Consider the following 11630-nt stretch of genomic DNA (forward strand, 5'->3'; position numbering starts at 1 on the left):
CATATTTAATATCCTGTAATAAGCCATAATGGAAAAGAATATGAAAAAGAAAATATATATGAATATGTATGTGTGTGTGTATATATATGAATCATATATGTATGTGTGTGTGTTTATGTATATCTGAATCACTTTTCCATATACCAGAAACTAACACAACATTGTAAATCAACTCTACTTAAAGCGTTTTAAATCCTTGCCTGGGACATTGGGTTATCTTTACAACCATTTTATACTATTAGATTTCTATTTTAATGTTGGATGGACTGGATAGTCACTACGGATTCTTATCATTTGCAAGCTAGAGAGGCCTTATAGGTGTAACCCATTATTTCCCAGTCCACATTAGCCTGCAGGAGGCTCGACTGACTTTATTACAACTACACTTCAGATGGAAGGAGTAAAGACAATGAAAGGAAAAGGAAAGTACAATAAGCTGATTAACAGTGTATGTCTCTGCAGATGGGGCTAAAGAAGAATCAGTTATGGGGACAGATTTTCATGACTGGCCCAAATTTAGGAAATAATCACCAGTCCTACCTCTCATTAGACAAATAAAACTACAGAAACTCAAATGCCTTCTTAAATCACATAACATTGCTGGAAGGGGCGACTCCTTCCTCCCCCTTCCCTCCGCCTTTTTTCTTTTCCGTTCCCCTCCCCCTCTCTTCCCCGTCCCCGATGACCAGATCCTGAGGAGGCAGCTGCAGTGGCAAATGCTGAGTTCTCGGTGAAGGTTTTTCATTTCTCCCATCCCCTTCCCTTCCCACCCCATCCATTAATATTATTCTTTCGAAGATTCTTCATTGTCATGCTGCCAAAGTGAAGAGTGAGATTGCAGAAGGCAGTACTTCTCATTTCAGTGCTTCTTCTGGCGGAGGAGGAAGCCGGGGTGCACCTCAGCACTATCTCAAGACTGCTGGCAACAGTGAGTTCCTGGGGAAATCCCCAGAGCAAAAACGCGCAGAAATGGATTCCTGCAGGAAACACTAGGCGAGGTGACAACTACGTAGCAAACAACTATGCAAATGAAAGAGAACGACATGATACAATCTTCAGGAAAGTAAGAGGCATACTAAGTAAGCTTACTCCTGAGAAGTTTGACAAGCTTTGCCTTGAGCTCCTCATTGTGGGTGTAGAGTCTAAACTCATCCTTAAAGGGATCATACTGCTGATTGTGGACAAAGCCCGAAGTATAGCTCACTGTGTGCTCAGCTATGTCTGCGATTGGCAGAAGATGAACCAAACTTCGATGGCCCAGCAGCAGAGGGTCAACCAGGACAGAAGCAAAGCACAACATTCAGACGCCTCTGAATATCCAAATTACAAGATGAATTTGAAAACCGAACCAGAAATGTTGATATCTATGATACGCGTGAAAATCCCCTCCTCCCCGAGGAGGAGGAACAGAGAGCCATTACTAAGATCAAGATGTTGGGGAACATCAGATTCGTTGGAGAACTTGGAAAGCTTGATCTTATTTATGAATCTATCCTTCCAAAACACTTTTGGAAAAAAAGAAGAGACTCCAACTCAAAGATATGGAAGAGGATTTGGAGTGCCTCTGTCAGATAATGAGGACAGTGGGACCTAGATTAGACAAAGAAAGAGCCAAGTCCTTAATGGATCAGTACTTTGCCCAAATGTGCTCCTTGATGTTAAGTAAGGAATTGCTGGTGAGGATTCGTTTCCTGCTGCAGCATACCATAGAGTTGAAAGAACACCATTGGATTCCTCGCAAGGCTTTTCTTGACAATGGACCAAAGATGATCAATCAAATCCATCAAGATGCGGTAAAAGATCTAGGAGTGTTTATTCCTGCTCCTATGGCTCAAGGGATGAGAAGTGACTTCTTTCTGGAGGAACCGTTCATGCCACCCAGGATGACAATGGATAGGGACCCACTTGGAGGACTTGCTGATATGTTTGGACAAATGCCAGGTAGCAGAATTGGTACTGGTCCAGGAGTTATCCAGGATAGATTTTCACCCACTATGGGGCGTCATCGTTCAAATCAACTCTTCAGTGGCCATGGGGGACACATCATACCTCCCACACAATCACAGTTTGGGGAGATGGGAGGCAAGTTTATGAAAAGCCAGGGGCTAAGCCAGCTCTACCATAACCAGAGTCAGAGAGTTTTATCCCAGCTGCAAGGACAGTTGAAGGATATGCCACCTCAGTTTTCTAAGAAAGGACAGCTTAATGCAGATGAGATTAGCCTGAGGCCTGCTCAGTCTTTCCTAATGAATAAAAATCAAGTGCCAAAGCTTCAGCCCCAGATAAGTATGATTCCTTCTAGTGCACAACCACCACACACTCAAACACCACCTCTGGGACAGACACCTCAGCTGGTCTCAAAACTAATCCACCACTTATTCAGGAAAAGCCTGCCAAGACCAGTAAAAAGCCACCACCACCAAAGGAAGAACTGCTTAAACTAACCAAAACTGTTGTAACCAAGTATCTGAATAGTGGAAATGCAAACGAAGCTGTCAATGGTGTAAGAGAGATGAGGGCTTCTAAACACTTTCTCCCTGAGATATTAAGCAAAGTAATCATCCTGTCACTAGACAGAAGCGATGAAGATAAAGAAAAAGCAAGTTCTTTGATCAGTTTACTCAAACAGGAAGGGATGGCCACAAGTGACAACTTCATGCAGTCTTTCCTGAGTGCATTGGACCAGTGCCCCAAACTGGAGATTGATATCCCCTTGGTGAAATCATATTTAGCACAGTTTGAAGCCCATGCTATCATTTGGGAGCTGGTGAGCATTTCAGAACTAGCTCAACCACTGGAAAGTGGCACCCATTTTCCTCTCTTCTTAGTTTGTCTTCAGCAATTAGCTAAATTATAAGATTGAGAGTGGTTAACAGAGCTTTTCCAACAAAGCAAGGTTAATATGCAGAAAATGCTCCCAGAAATTGATCAGAATAAGGACCACATGTTGGAGATCTTGGGAGGAAACGGACTGAGTTTCTTATTCCCACTCCTCAAATTGGAGAAGGCACTGTTAAAGCAAATAAAGTTGGATCATCTCCTCAAACCATATATAAGTGGATTAAAGATAACATCTCTCCCAAACTTCATGTAGGTAAAGGATTTGTGAACATCTTAGTGACTAGCTTCTTACAGTACCTTTCTAGTGAAGTAAACCCACCAGTGATGAAAGAGATTCTTCCTCTGCTCCTTCCAAAAAACAGAGCAGGAAAAACAACTGCTTCTTTCCTTCAAGCCAGTAATGCAGAAATTCCTTCATGATCACATTGATCTACAAGTCAGTGCCCTCTGTGCTCTTCAGGTGCACTGCTACAATAGCAACTTCCCAAAAGGCATGTTACTTTGCTTTTTTGTTCACTTCTATGACATGGAAATTATTGAAGAAGGTTTCTTGGCTTGGAAAGAAGATATAACCCAAGAGTTCCCAGGGAACGGCAAGGCTTTGTTCCAGGTGAATCAGTGACTAACCTGGCTAGAAACTGCTGAAGAAGAAGAATCAGAGGAAGAAGCTGACTAAAAGAATCAACCAAAGCCTTAAATTGTGCAAAACATACCATTACTATGACGTAACTGCATTTGACCTAACCACTGTGAAAGTTCATTCTGCTGTAATGTTTGCACAATATTTAAAGCAGAAGCGTGTCAGTTAGGATTTCCTTCTGCATAAGTTTTTTTGCAGTGTAATGTCTTAATCATAGTCTACCATCAAATATTTTAGGAGTATCTTTAATGTTTAGATAGTATATTAGCAGCATGCAATAATTACATCATAAGTTCTCAAGCAGAGGCAGTCTATTGCAGGGACCTTCTTTGCTGCCAGTTATCATAGATTGTTTTAAGTTAGAAAACTGAATAGCAACACTGAATACTGTAGAAATGCACTTTGCTTAGTAATACTTGGGTTGTTGCAATATTTACTTATCCATTTGGTTGTTACAGAAAAACTCTTAACTGTAATTGATGATTGCTGCCGTAATAGTATATTGCCAGTATTTCTACCTCTAGTAATGGGTTTTATGTGCTAGATTTTAATATCCTTGAGCCTGAGCAAGTGCACAAGTCTTTTTAAAAGAAACATGGTTTACTTGCACAAAACTGATACATTTTGAGAGATTGTAAGTGCCCTTGAAGTGGTCTTTGTGAGTGTGAAACTAATGGTGAGAATTTGAATTGGTCCCTTGTATTATAGTATTGAAATTAAGTCTACTTAATTTATCAAGTCATGTTCATGCCCTGATTTTATATACTTGTATCTATCAATAAACATTGTGATACTTGAAAAAAAAAAACATTGATGGAAAGGGAAATACTAAACTCTAGAAGTTATGGTTTACAGATGAGCAATATTACCACCTAGACACATTCACCAAGCAGTCTCATGTGGGCCTTAATTAAAGCTTAATTCTGCATTTCTTCTAGTAATTATATGTGCAGCCTGCTGTTAAATGAAGAATACTCTTTATTTTCCTGGACCTCTTAAGAATATTGCAATCCAAGGTTGGGACTACAAATTAATACTAAGAGGTTTAATTACTAGAGCATATGCTATGACATTTATATGAAATAATAGACTGAGCATAACAAAATTTTTAAAAGTAGCACTATCATATGCCAGACACCCTCCTCAATCTGTCTGCCTTAATCCTCACAAAATTAGATTTAGTCGTACTGCTATGACTGTTACCAAAAGCCAGACCCTATATAGAACTTATGATGTAGTAGCCATTGTTCTAAGTACACACACACACACACACACACACACACACACAAACATGCATGAATGTATGAAGTTGTTTAATTCTTATAGTCACTCTGTGAGATAGGCGTTTTTATCCCTGTTATATAGATGAGGAAATAAAGGGTCAGAGGCACTAAATAATGATTATTCAATAGGTATTAATTAAATGTCTCCTCTTGTTGGATATTATGTAAGCACAGGGGATATAAGGATTAATATGAAAGAAGTGTTCCTGGAGCCTTCAGTCTAGTGAGGAATACAGATTTTAAACTGATAGCACCAAGAGTTATTACTCATTAGCATAGAATTTCTATAATGAAGAATTTTATAAGAGAGTATATGATATAGAGGTAAAATCTGATCTCCAGAAAGGGAAGCTTTTCTCTAAGCCATAATAGCAGATTAGAACAGCTTCCCAGGGAAAGGCGGAGGGAGGAGAGTGAAGACAGCAAGGGTTTGAACTGCACTGTCCAATGAAGGACATGAAAAACGGCTAGTGTAAATTTAGGTGTGCTGTAAGTCCAGTATACACAAAAACTTCTACATGTTATTATAAAAATAAAAGAAAATAAAATACCTTGTTCATACCTCCATTTTTATATAGACTATTTCTCAAATGTTAATGTTTTATATATATTGGGTTAAATAAAAAATTACTATCAAAATTAACTTCACCTGTCTAATTTACATTTTTAGTGTGGCTACTAGAAAATTTGTAATTACACATCAGACTTGCTTTGTGGTTCATACTATGTATCTATTGGGCAGGATGACATAGGGTTTCAGACCAAAACAAATGCCAGAAGCTTGGAGGACTCATTGGTGAGAAGCAGACCTGTGAGGCTGCAGTAGGTTAACTATGATGTGGCAAAAGCTGAGGCTGGAGATAGAGGCAGGTTAAGGGCACACACCTAGGACTTTGGTGTCAGACACTAGGGTATTCTTGCTTCTTCATTCAACCAACAGCCAGGGTTCTCATCACTCTGAAAGCTCTGGGATACACAGATCCATGTTCCTGGAGTTTACATTCTTCAAATGAGCTGCTCAGAAAGAATGTACCAAAAACTGAAAATGAGAAAAATGATTCATCTCTGCCAATTCCCTGAATGAGCAAGATTTTTGGCCCAGGATGTGGCACTGGGAAAATAATATAGTTTGCTTTCTTACTGGTTACCCTACCCTCTCTCTTCTTTTTACTACCCTTCCTCTGTGGTTAACCATGTTCTCTTTTTTCCTGTTTTTCTTTTTTTTTTTTTTCCTAGTGGCAATCTCCCATTAAGAAGATACCTGGGCGTCCACTCTCATACCTCTTGTGCTAAACCCTACCACTTTCTGAAGGAGCTAATCCTATCTCAGTGCAATGTATATATTGTTCTAGGGCTTATTACATTCTTCTTTGAGTTTTAGTTGTATTCCCCCCGCCCCCGGGATAAAGCAAGGTAATTTACTGAAGCAGAAGTGATACTAAATGACTGTTACAGTTACTGCCATAACTAACTGAATAAATAAAAAGAGAAAAGGAAACACCAAAGAAATACAATCAAAATTTTTTGTAACATGTATAATATTGGTCATCTTGTATTTATAAGCACCAAAATCTATTTTAAAAGAGAGTGTGTGCACATGGTGTGTGCATGCATGTGTGTGTGTCTGTATGAGACTCTCATCATGTGTGTGTCTGTCTGTGTAAGACCATCATCTAGGCCAGAGTTGAGATGTCAGTGTGGACAGCTGTACTTTTCTCTCTCATTCACAGTAACTAAAGTGTGTTTGTTGTATTTTAAAAAAAATTTCTGTTGGAACCCCCCTCTCTGAGTACATGGTAGCTAAAGTGACCTGTGTCATTTTTATTGATATGTGTCTACTATTTTAATGGAAGCCTAGTTAAAGATTAACTAGCTAATCTTTATGATGATAGAATTTATTTGCTTTGAATTTTCATAAGATTTATTGCGGGGCTTCCTATTGCTCTCCTACAAGAGATTTGGATGGTCCTTTCACCCACCCTCTCTCTCCTGTTCTCAGTTTTTTGCTTATTAAAAGAATATTTAATGGCTGTAATTCTACCACATACCCTGAACATGGCCCTGAGACTGTAAAATTCAGTCTACCCAGGAAGAAAGTATGTAAACATAAGCTGTAGCTGCCATAGCTATGTTGAAGAAGCATGGATGTGGTTTACAGGTGATAAAAAGCATAATCCATGAAAGAGGTATTGTTTCAGATGATTCTTGACAAAAACTTGCCTTTAAAATGATGGAAAGAAATCCCAGATAGAAAAATCGGAACAGCAAAATTTTAGGATAGTGACAAAAAGTCACATTCCAGAAAGCACAAGTAGTTTGGGGTAGCTGGAATGTAGGCTATAAGGACATTAGCATATTGGAAATTAAGTTGGAGAAATAGGCAGAGGTTCAGTTAATGTCATGTTAAATAATTTAGGCTTTATCCTGTAGACAGAAAGACACTAAAGACATTTTTCAACAAAATGGTATGTAAGTAGCTTTGTGTTTGAGAAAGAACATCCTTGCAGTAATATAGAGGTTACTTCCTATGTGTTCTACCTTGTTCATTTATATTTAAAAATTCTGAAAGAATGAGACCTCCTGTTTCAGTTTCTTTCTTCCCAAGGAACTCAGTGTAGTCCTCAGCAAATAATAGGAACTTATGCATCTTTATTGAAAAGAAGTGAATATTATTGGAGCATGTTTCTTTAAGTAGAACATAAGCTTTGGCACAACACAAACCTAAGTTAACAGCCTAATTCTACTTCTTACTAGTTGTGTATCATTATTGAGCCTCAGTTTCTTCATCTGTCAGAATGGGAATGAAAATATCAAGTACAAAGATTACTGAGAAATTTGCTTGGTGCATAGACATTCCTCAGTCAGATTTTGTGTTTATACCTTGGTATATACAACGACTGTCGTGTATTCTTAAATTATTCCTCTCCCAGAGTGTATCTTCAAAACAAACTGAATGAAATGATGTTAGATTAGATCGCCATAAAAACAAAACAGCCAACTACTACTGAAAAGAATTTATTTTAAACTTTATTAGTACAATATGTCAGCTACAGAAAAGAAAGAGAAGATTTTAGTGAAACCACTTTAAATTCTAAACAACACATATCAAAAGTTTAGAGCAAGAATCAAAGCCTAGCTACACGTTGGGTCTTAAGCACATTCTAAATGACCCTGAACAAAAATCCAAATTCTATTCTGCACAGATGGCAGAAAGCAATATTCCTGTTCTGCCAAAAATATGTGTGGGCTGAGAGAAGCACTAGATGACTTATTAAAATTGTTCTTGGACTTCCCTGGTGGCGCAGTGGTTGAGAGTCCGCCTGCCAATGCAGGGGACACGGGTTCGTGCCCCGGTCCGGGAAGATCCCACGTGCCACGGATCAGCTGGGCCCGTGAGCCATGGCCGCTGACCCTGCGCGTCCGGAGCCTGTGCTCCGCAACGGGAGAGGCCACAACAGTGAGAGGCCCGCGTACCGCAAAAAAAAAAAAAAAAAAATTGTTCTTTTAGCATCACCTTTGATGAGGGCTTCAAGACATTTCAAACTAAATGAAAAACTCAATGACCTATAGAATGCAAAATGAATATAGGATGCTGTTGCTTTGACGGGATGTATTCCCAATGTGGAATAAGATTTCAAATTGGAGTACTATGTAGAGACAAAAACACCAACTGAAACTGCTAACAAAGTTTATAATCTGAGCTGGGGAGATAAAAGGGTGGAAAGTCTTCCAAATAGTTGCATTTAGCATTGGGTGCAGCCCAGTTTTCATTCCAAGTTCTTCCTTGGGAATGTACAGTTACTCCTGGGGAAGTCTCCATCAAAATTTTCTCAACACACATTTAGCTCTGGCTAAATCCAGATTTACTGCCCTCTGGGACCTAGTTCCTCTGGTTTGCCAATCCAAGTGATGCTTTTTCAACCCTTGTATTGGCTGAATTATTTTAAAAGGTTTAAATGATAGTTTGAAGTTCCTTTTTTTGTTTTTTTTTTTTAAATTAGCTCACTGTGCCTGTGGACCAGATGGCAGTGAATGCTGCTGCTGTTAATTTAAATAAATAAAAACAAGAGGTCAGGCAGATTTTCAAATGTTCTGTGTGAAGCAAAGAACAACATGCATCCCCCAACTTCTTTTCTTTCTTGTCTTTTTCTTTAAAATGTTCAACTTCAATGGAAAATTCAATCAGCATATCTCTGATTCCTTTATACTTAACGCATCAGAATGTTTTTTAAATGCTAGTTGATATCAAAGATACATTATGAAGATTTGTGTAGGTAGTTTCCAGCCTTTGGTTTTAGAAAGAGAAAAGTTGCATTTATGTTAAGTGAATCTAAAAAGGTTGATTTTGGTGCTACGCTTGAACTCCACAAATGATAACTCCACAAATGATAACCTCCAATCTCAGGAAAATATATTTCTCCATAGACATTGTTATAATATGCAGTTTTATGAGGCATAATATCCTCATGCACACTCTCCTTTGTCATAAAAGTAAAAGGGTAACAAGTGGGTGTTTGAAAAGGGTAAAATTATTGAAACAGTAGAAATGACTCTGGGCATAAAAATAATTGTTGAAAAAATAAGTGTTTAACTTGGATGGTTTTAGCATTTGTGGCAATTAATGCTTATGTATATCCATGAATTAAGAATCTATACACATTAAGGATTGGGATGGACAGGAACAGATAGAGACCAGAAAGTTTTGTTTGAAATGCCATTATTAAGGTCAGTTAATCTCCCTGTAACAGTAATATATGTTTAGGTATGCCCAAGTAACAAAGAACCCCTCAAATCTCAGTTATTAGCTTTAGTTGTGGGGATTAAAATAAGGGTCCTATTCATTGTGGCAATTCAGGGATCCAGGCTGAAAGACATTTTATCTAAGTGTACTTCTACATTAACCACAGCGGTACAAAGGCAATCTGATGAATTGTGGCCTCCCTCTTTAAATTTTCATCCAGGAGTGACATATCACTTCATCTCTCATTTCTTAGAAAAAAAAACAAGTCACATTCCCACACCCAATTTCAAAGAGAATAGGAAAATTCAATCCAACATTTGCCTAGACTGCTAAGAGCCTGAAGTATTTGGTCAATTCCACTTAGGTCTACTGCTCTAACCAAAGAAGCCAGGAATGCAAGACCCAGAGAGTGTGTCACCAACGTTCTTAGAAGCCACCTCAAATCAAAATTTAGGAAGCTATTTCACATCAGAAAGAACAGGGTTGAAGCCATTAAAGTGAGAGTAAAATATGAAACAGTTGAAACAAAATGGAAGGAGATTGGTGAATTTTGGTGACTGTCTTACATAGAGAGGGATCTTCTTTAACTCTAAAATAGTCCTAACTCATTGTATTAAGATTAGTCTGTGTATCTTAAAAGTACAAGGTCAAAGCTGGTAACAAATCTGAGAGACTGTGAATCACCAACAAACTCTTCTCTCTTAGTATTTGATAGTTGTATTTGTGCCATTCAATGGATTGAATTTAATTCACTATATGACTGTGCTTTAACAACTTTAAAAACAACAACAAAACCTTTTCCTTTCTAACCTATATGGTGTGCGGTTGCTAAAACTTTACTACAGAGATGATGAAGTCAAGTCTTTTTCTCCTTGGATTGAGGTATTCCCATAAGAACCTTTGTTTTCCAGATGTATTTTCCCATTTTGAAGATTCTTCTATATCTAAAACCTTCATTCTTCTTTTGGCACATTTGAAGCCCATTTGTGCTCTTCAGTAAGCCACAGTGGAAAGATTCTAGGGTTCAGGGTCAAACAACAGGAATTTGAGTGCCAACTATGCAGTTTTAACTATGAGTCACCCTAGCATTGCCTTAGTTTTATCATCTGCACAATGAGGATAATGTTACTTATTTTGCATTGTTTTATAAACATAAAATACTATTTTAAAAAACATGGCTTAAAATTCAAAAGGTAATAGACATGGATTAAATATTTATTTCCTGGACAAACTTTAATGGCAATATTATTTTAAGGGAGGCTGTATACCATAGTATTTAAAAGTAGAAATAAACTACCTTTGTTTAAAATTTGTATGGAAAAACAAAAGACCCTGAATAGCCAAGACAATCTTGAGAAAGAAGAACGGAGCTGGAGGAATAACAGTCCCTGGCTTCAGACTATACTATAAAGCTACAGTAATCAAAACAGTTTGGTACTGGCACAAAAACAGACACATAATTCACTGGAACAGAATAGAGAGCCCAGAAATATACCCACACACTTATGGTCAATTAATCTATGGACAGATGAGGGAAGAATATACAATAGAGAAAAGACAGTCTCTTCAATAAATGATGCCGGGAAAACGGGATGGCTACATGTAAAAGACTGAAATTAGAACATCCTCTAACACCATATACAAAAATAAACTCAAAATGGATTTAAGATAAAGTAAAGTATAAATGGATTTAAGATAAAGTAAAGATATATTTAAGATAAAGTAAAGTAAGTAAAGATATAAAGTAAAGATAAAGATAAAGTAAAGATATACAAAAATAAACTCAAAATGGATTTAAGATAAAGTAAAGATATAAAGTAAAGTAATGTAAGACCAGATACCATAAAAATCCTAGAGGAAGACAGGTGGAACACTCTTTGACATATTGACATTGCTAAATCATAGCAGTATTTTTTTGGATCCATTTCCTAAAACAAAGGAAATAAAAGCAAAAATAAACAAATGGGACCTAATTAAACGTAAAAACTTTTGCACAGCAAAGGAAACCATTGACAAAATGAAAAGAAAACCTACTAAATTGGAGAAAATATTTGCAAATGATATGACTGATCAGGGGTTAATATCCAACATATATAAACAGATCACACAACTCAAAATCAAAAAA

The 11630-nt window shown here is 37.5% G+C and overlaps 1 pseudogene; it reads left to right on the forward strand.

Annotated features, from left to right (window-relative positions):
• Positions 1 to 723: 723 nt before the first annotated feature.
• On the forward strand, positions 724 to 3532 carry LOC101282101 (eukaryotic translation initiation factor 4 gamma 2-like; annotated as a pseudogene).
• The last annotated feature ends 8098 nt before the right edge of the window (positions 3533 to 11630 follow it).

This window comes from Orcinus orca, chromosome 20 (assembly GCF_937001465.1).
Source record: "Orcinus orca chromosome 20, mOrcOrc1.1, whole genome shotgun sequence".
In the NCBI taxonomy this organism is placed as follows: Eukaryota; Metazoa; Chordata; class Mammalia; order Artiodactyla; family Delphinidae; genus Orcinus; species Orcinus orca.